This window comes from Rutidosis leptorrhynchoides, chromosome 3 (assembly GCF_046630445.1).
Source record: "Rutidosis leptorrhynchoides isolate AG116_Rl617_1_P2 chromosome 3, CSIRO_AGI_Rlap_v1, whole genome shotgun sequence".
In the NCBI taxonomy this organism is placed as follows: Eukaryota; Viridiplantae; Streptophyta; class Magnoliopsida; order Asterales; family Asteraceae; genus Rutidosis; species Rutidosis leptorrhynchoides.
In genome coordinates, this window is record NC_092335.1 from 327145385 (window position 1) to 327153616 (window position 8232).

An 8232-nucleotide genomic window follows, 5' to 3' on the forward strand; every position below is an offset into this window, starting at 1 on the left:
GATGAAGAAGAAATACCCGCATTTATTTCCAGAAGATACGTCAACACCTCCAACTGCTTAAAATTTCGGGACGAAATTTATTTAACGGGTAGGTACTGTAGTGACCCGAACTTTTCCATGTTTATATATATATTAAATGAAATTGTTATTTACATGATTAAATGTTTCCAACATGTTAAGCAATCAAACTTGTTAAGACTTGATTAATTGAAATATGTTTCATATAGACAATTGACCACCCAAGTTGACCGGCGATTCACGAACGTTAAAACTTGTAAAAATGACATGACGATATATATATATGGATATACATATGGTTAACATGAGATTATGATAAGTAAGTATCTCCATAAGTATATTAACAATGAACTACATATGTAAAAACAAGACTACTAACTTAATGATTTTTAAACGAGACATATATGTAACGATTATCGTTGTAAAGACATTTAATGTATATATATCATATTAAGAGATATTCATACATGATAGTATCATGATAATATAATAATTTAAAATCTCATTTGATATTATAAACATTGGGTTAACAACATTTAACAAGATCGTTAACCTAAAGGTTTCAAAACAACACTTACATGTAACGACTAACGATGACTTAACGACTCAGTTAAAATGTATATACATGTAGTGTTTTAATATGTATTTATACACTTTTGAAAGACTTCAATACACTTATCAAAATACTTCTACTTAACAAAAATGCTTACAATTACATCCTCGTTCAGTTTCATCAATAATTCTACTCGTATGCACCCGTATTCGTACTCGTACAATACACAGCTTTTAGATGTATGTACTATTGGTATATACACTCCAATGATCAGCTCTTAGCAGCCCATGTGAGTCATCTAACACATGTGGGAACCATCATTTGGCAACTAGCATGAAATATCTCATAAAATTACAAAAATATGAGTAATCATTCATGACTTATTTACATGAAAACAAAATTACATATCCTTTATATCTAATCCATACACCAACGACCAAAAACACCTACAAACACTTTCATTCTTCAATTTTCTTCATCTAATTGATCTCTCTCAAGTTCTATCTTCAAGTTCTAAGTGTTCTTCATAAATTCCAAAAGTTCTAGTTTCATAAAATCATGAATACTTTCAAGTTTGCTAGCTCACTTCCAATCTTGTAAGGTGATCATCCAACCTCAAGAAATCTTTGTTTCTTACAGTAGGTTATCATTCTAATACAAGGTAATAATCATATTCAAACTTTGGTTCAATTTCTATAACTATAACAATCTTATTTCAAGTGATGATCTTACTTGAACTTGTTTTCGTGTCATGATTTTGCTTCAAGAACTTTGAGCCATCCAAGGATCCATTGAAGCTAGATCCATTTTTCTCTTTTCCAGTAGGTTCATCCAAGGAAATTAAGGTAGTAATGATGTTCATAACATCATTCGATTCATACATATAAAGCTATCTTATTCGAAGGTTTAAACTTGTAATCACTAGAACATAGTTTAGTTAATTCTAAACTTGTTCGCAAACAAAAGTTAATCCTTCTAACTTGACTTTTAAAATCAACTAAACACATGTTATATATCTATATGATATGCTAACTTAATGATTTAAAACCTGGAAACACAAAAAACACCGTAAAACCGGATTTACGCCGTCGTAGTAACACCGCGGGCTGTTTTGGGTTAGTTAATTAAAAAATATGATAAACTTTGATTTAAAAGTTGTTATTCTGAGAAAATGATTTTTATTATGAACATGAAACTATATCCAAAAATTATGGTTAAACTCAAAGTGGAAGTATGTTTTCTAAAATGGTCATCTAGACGTCGTTCTTTCGACTGAAATGACTACCTTTACAAAAACGACTTGTAACTTATTTTTCTGACTATAAACCTATACTTTTTCTGTTTAGATTCATAAAATAGAGTTCAATATGAAACCATAGCAATTTGATTCACTCAAAACGGATTTAAAATGAAGAAGTTATGGGTAAAACAAGATTGGATAATTTTTCTCATTTTAGCTACGTGAAAATTGGTAACAAATCTATTCCAACCATAACTTAATCAACTTATATTGTATATTATGTAATCTTGAGATACCATAGACACGTATACAATGTTTCGACCTATCATGTCGACACATCTATATATATTTCGGAACAACCATAGACACTCTATATGTGAATGTTGGAGTTAGCTATACAGGGTTGAGGTTGATTCCAAAATATATATAGTTTGAGTTGTGATCAATACTGAGATACGTATACACTGGGTCGTGGATTGATTCAAGATAATATTTATCGATTTATTTCTGTACATCTAACTGTGGACAACTAGTTGTTGGTTACTAACGAGGACAGCTGACTTAATAAACTTAAAACATCAAAATATATTAAAAGTGTTGTAAATATATTTTGAACATACTTTGATATATATGTATATATTGTTATAGGTTCGTGAATCAACCAGTGGCCAAGTCTTACTTCCCGACGAAGTAAAAATCTGTGAAAGTGAGTTATAGTCCCACTTTTAAAATCTAATATTTTTGGGATGAGAATACATGCAGGTTTTATAAATGATTTACAAAATAGACACAAGTACGTGAAACTACATTCTATGGTTGAATTATCGAAATCGAATATGCCCCTTTTTATTAAGTCTGGTAATCTAAGAATTAGGGAACAGACACCCTAATTGACGCGAATCCTAAAGATAGATCTATTGGGCCTAACAAACCCCATCCAAAGTACCGGATGCTTTAGTACTTCGAAATTTATATCATATCCGAAGGGTGTCCCGGAATGATGGGGATATTCTTATATATGCATCTTGTTATTGTCGGTTACCAGGTGTTCACCATATGAATGATTTTTATCTCTATGTATGGGATGTGTATTGAAATATGAAATCTTGTGGTCTATTGTTACGATTTGATATATATAGGTTAAACCTATAACTCACCAACATTTTTGTTGACGTTTAAAGCATGTTTATTCTCAGGTGAATATTAAGAGCTTCCGCTGTTGCATACTAAAATAAGGACAAGATTTGGAGTCCATGTTTGTATGATATTGTGTAAAAACTGCATTCAAGAAACTGATTTCGATGTAACATATTTGTATTGTAAACCATTATGTAATGGTCGTGTGTAAACATGATATTTTAGATTATCATTATTTGATAATCTACGTAAAGCTTTTTAAACCTTTATTTATGAAATAAAGGTTATGGTTTGTTTTAAAAATGAATGCAGTCTTTGAAAAACGTCTCATATAGAGGTCAAAACCTCGCAACGAAATCAATTAATATGGAACGTTTTTAATCAATAAGAACGGGACATTTCATTAATAAATATTAAATATTAAAATTTTAATAAATTTAATGTTATGATTATCAAAATAAAACATTTCATAAAACTAATATTGTTATCGTTTGATTATTATTAGTATTATTACTATTAATTATTATTAATATACATAATAATTATTATTAAGATGAATGATATTATTATCATTATTGTTATCCTATTATTGTTAATATCATTATATTATTATTATTATTAATATTATTAATTATTAATATTATTAATTATTAATATTATTTATATAAAATCAAATAGGTAATGATTTAGAATTAATTCCGTTTGATCTAGCAATCAATCTGTATCCAGATTTTGTCCCTGTCTCCAATTCAGTACATTTCAAATTCTATCACAATTACAGAACACAAATCGTACGAATCAATCCCTGTAAGATCAAATTTGTTAACAATCACTTTCACCTTTTTTTTTTAATTGTGTACTGGGTGAGCTAAAGTTGTCGACAAAATCTGTTATTAAGCCATCGATCCTTTGTATTTATGGAACCAGTTTTCAAACATCAATTATCAATTATTAATTGTAACTTCATTTTTTTAACAGAAAAAGAACCTAAACCCAATTATTTCTTCTTTGTTCTTGAACTCAAATGGCAAAGGATCGATTACGTATTGTTTTATCAAAATCTAATAATGCAGGAGTATTACAAATCGTCCAATTAATCTTTCTGTAAGTTTGCTTGCTTCAATCCCTTACATTAAACATGAATTTCGAAGTCAAACTTTAAGAATAAAAAGTTAAACGATTTGTATATTGATAAATTTGAATTCGTTATGATGTTTTAAGTTCAATTGATGTTTGATATAGATTCTAAGAATGACTTAAAACTTAATTCGTGTTATAACGATTGTCCAAAACATCCTAAAAGTCAAATTCAATTTAATTTTTTTTAAACCGCTACAGTAGCAGCAGCGACGAGCTGTATAATTTTTTTTTATTTTTTTTCTATTTATTGTTTGATTTAATTAAACTATCCAACTCAGGTTATATATAATTAAATTTCAATTCCTAAATCGATTAGTTAATTTGCTGTTATGAGTTGGTTTAATTTTTTTTTTTGATTTGATTAATTATCTATTGAAGGAGATGAAGAAGGACAACTATGTTATATGGGTTACATAATTTATCTATTAGAACAAATCAGAAAAACCTTGGACATACGAGTGGTTTGTGGTGTTGGGTGAGCGAAAGGTCCTAGGTTCGAAACTAGGCCATGGCTTTATTTTTTTCTTTAGTAATAAAAGTCATGGTTAGGCCATCATGGTTCTTTTCTAGTGGGTCGTGAACTGTTTTGTTATCGGGCCATTAATTGATAATTGGACTGGTGCAAATTTGAGTTTAGTAAACTGCTGTTGGGCCGGGGGAAATTGGGCCACGTTATAGAGATGATATGGGCTATATAGATATATGTCGTGTATTAAGACAAAATTATAGAAGCAGAAGAGTGGCAAGGTGTTGGCTTGGGTTTACGAGAGGTCGCGGGTTCGAGTCCCATCGCGGGCAGATTATTTTCTTTTTAATGCTTCTAAGGTATAATTTGATATTTTAATTATTATTATTATTATTATTGTTATTGTTAGTACTAATTATTATTGTTATAATTGTTATTATTACTAAAGTTATTATAATTACTTAGTATCATTATTATTATTAAGTATTAGGATTATTATTATTATCATTATTAGGAACATAATAAAACTTTCATTATAAACATTATAATTAGTGACAAAATAATACAACTTATTATTATTTTTGTAAATATTGGTAATTGTACCATTTTTAGTATTATTATTATTATTATGAATATGTTTAGGATTATTATTATTGTTATAAAACAATACAAGTTATTATTACTCTCACTAATATTTGTATAAATATCATTTTCATAATTATTAGTTTTACTATTATTATTAACATATGTATCAATTTTAACAATATCGTTATTTATATTAGTATTATCAACATTAAGAAAGTTATTATTATTAGTAAATTATTATTATCAAAACTATTATTTTCGTTACAAATAAATATTTTGTACCTAAAATATACTTAATACATATATTATAATCATATTAATAGTTTATATATCACCTACCAATTATAATAACATTATTTATATAAAAAATAATATATAACGAATTAAGAATATTTCCATATAATACTAACCATATATATATATATATATATATATATATATATATATATATATATATATAGAGATATATTAATATAACCAAATATATAGATATTAAACATTTAAAATATATACAAACTAAATAAGTATAATATATAATTCAAGTTATAATATATAAACTTGTTCGAATACGATTATACATTTTAATATATATACAAATGATATAGGTTCGTGAATCCGAGGTCAACCCTGCATTGTTCAGTTTGACTAATGTTGTCATATGTATTTTTACTACAAAATACATTAGGTGAGTTTCATTTGCCTTTTTACCCTTTATATTTTTGGGCTGAGAATACATGCGCAATTTTTATAAATGTTTTACGAAATAGACACAAGTAATCGAAACTACATTATATGGTTGAATTATCAAAATTGAATATGCCCCTTTTTATTAAGTCTGGTAATCTAAGAATTAGGGAACAGACACCCTAATTGACGCGAACTCTAAAGATAGATCTATCGGGCCCAACAAGCCCCATCCAAAGTACCGGATGCTTTAATACTTCGAAATTTATATCATGTCCGAAGGAGGATCTCGGAATTATAGGGATATTCTTATATGCATATTGTGAATGTCGGTTACCAGGTGTTCAATGCATATGAATTATATTTTTGTCTCTATGCATGGGACGTATGTTTATGAGAAATGGAAATATGAAATCTTGTGGTCTATTAAAATGATGGAAATGATTATTTATGTTAAACTAATGAACTCACCAACCTTTTGGTTGACACTTTAAAGCATGTTTATTCTCAGGTATGAAAGAAATCTTCCGCTGTGCATTTGCTCAACTTTGAGATATTACTTGGGGTCATTCATGACATATTTCAAAAGACGTTGTATTCGAGTCGTTTCGTTCATCAAGATTGTTATTAAATCAATTATAGTTAGATATATTATGAAATGGTATGTCTGTCGTCAACTTTCGATGAAATGAAAGATTGTCTTTTCAAAAACGAATGGAATGTTTGTAAAATGTATCATATAGAGGTCAAGTACCTCGCGATGTAATCAACTGTTGTGAATCGTTTATAATCGATATGGACTTCGTCCGGATGGATTAGGACGGGTCGCTTCATGAACCGGCCTGCCACGCCGGCCTGCCATATTGGCGTCGGCTTGCCTTATGATCTGGACACCGGTTACAAGAAACGAGCTACCTGGAACCGGCTTGTGACACCGGCCTTTGGCACCAGCCTGCCAGGCATTTCCCAGCCAAAACTCAACTATGAAATGGGCCATTTGTCGTCCATTTTTACACACACTTCATTTCACTTATTTCTCTCTCTTTCTACAATAATTAATCATACTTTCAAGGTCTTCGATTCCGAGCGGGAAAATTAGTACCCGGAGAAGAACGCCAAAGACTGTATTAAGAGTGGTCTAGAGTTTGAAGTTGTCATTTTTGTATTTTTAGAACTCGTTTAATCTACTGGTACTTCTATCCTTTGTCTTTATATAATGTCTTCCATTATTATGATTTATGATATTGTTACCATGATTAGCGAGTAGTTATCTTTAGTGTTGCTATGATGTAGTTAGTTATAATATCAAAATAATGTTATGGTTTGTGTATGTGTATGTGGTTGAGATGCTTTCTGATTATGCTTTAAACTCAATCGCTTTTCCATCTAGTAGAATGTAATTATTGGCTCTGTTATTGGGAAGTCACGAACCCCTATTCAGAGTACACTATCTGTGTCACCCCTTGATAAGAGAATTCTATCAAATACAACATAAGTTTGACTGAGGCACACCGGTTATAGTAAGTCCATTTATCTTTAGATTCCGACTGAGGACTCTTTCATAGTGAAACATCTAACTAGGCCCATAGTACATTGTCGGTCCTAGACCATGCTAGTGTAGCCACCAAGCATATACTTCGTATGTGCATGCTGAAGTACAACGGTTGTTATAAGCTGTACCTCTGCTAAGTAAGGTCATGAAACCCGGTCAGTGCTATGTACTACACTTCACCATAACGCGGTCTCAAGCATTGCACCCCGCTTGAGGGATTCTTAGTTAATTAAGGAACTGTTTGTTTAAACTCATAAATGATTAGACCGTTAGGATAACAAATGTGTTCATGAAAGTCACACCGACTTGGCCATGGTGTTCTTTATGGTTAAACTCTTTTAAGGGCCTAACTATCTTTTAAACCCAATCATTAACGAAAGCTTCGATACACATCACATCTCTCGGATATGGCATACCTTGTACTTCATTATGCTTATGAAAGTTTAGACCTTTTGGAATGTTAATACGTCACCTAACCGAGTTGCTCAATTAGATGAGCCGTTTGAACGTGTATGCCTGTAGTCAAGTTTCACGGGCGTCGGGGGTATGGGACGTTGATGTCTATTCAGAATCTTCAAACCTAACGCTTACCTAGTGACATGTCTTATGAAAGGGGCGGTAGGACCATTGTAATGAATATAAGGTCACTACCTATTCATGAGCCAATATTCTATAATCTCGGAAAAGTAACTAACGAAATTATAGTATGCACTTGCTTTAACCTTATCTGAAAATTTTATCGTATTTACTTTATGTAACATCCCGCGTTTTTCCGTTAAATTATTTTAACACCGTCTTTTTTTTTTTAAATAACATCCCTCGTCACCTATACTCGTGCACTTCGTTAACTAGTGTTC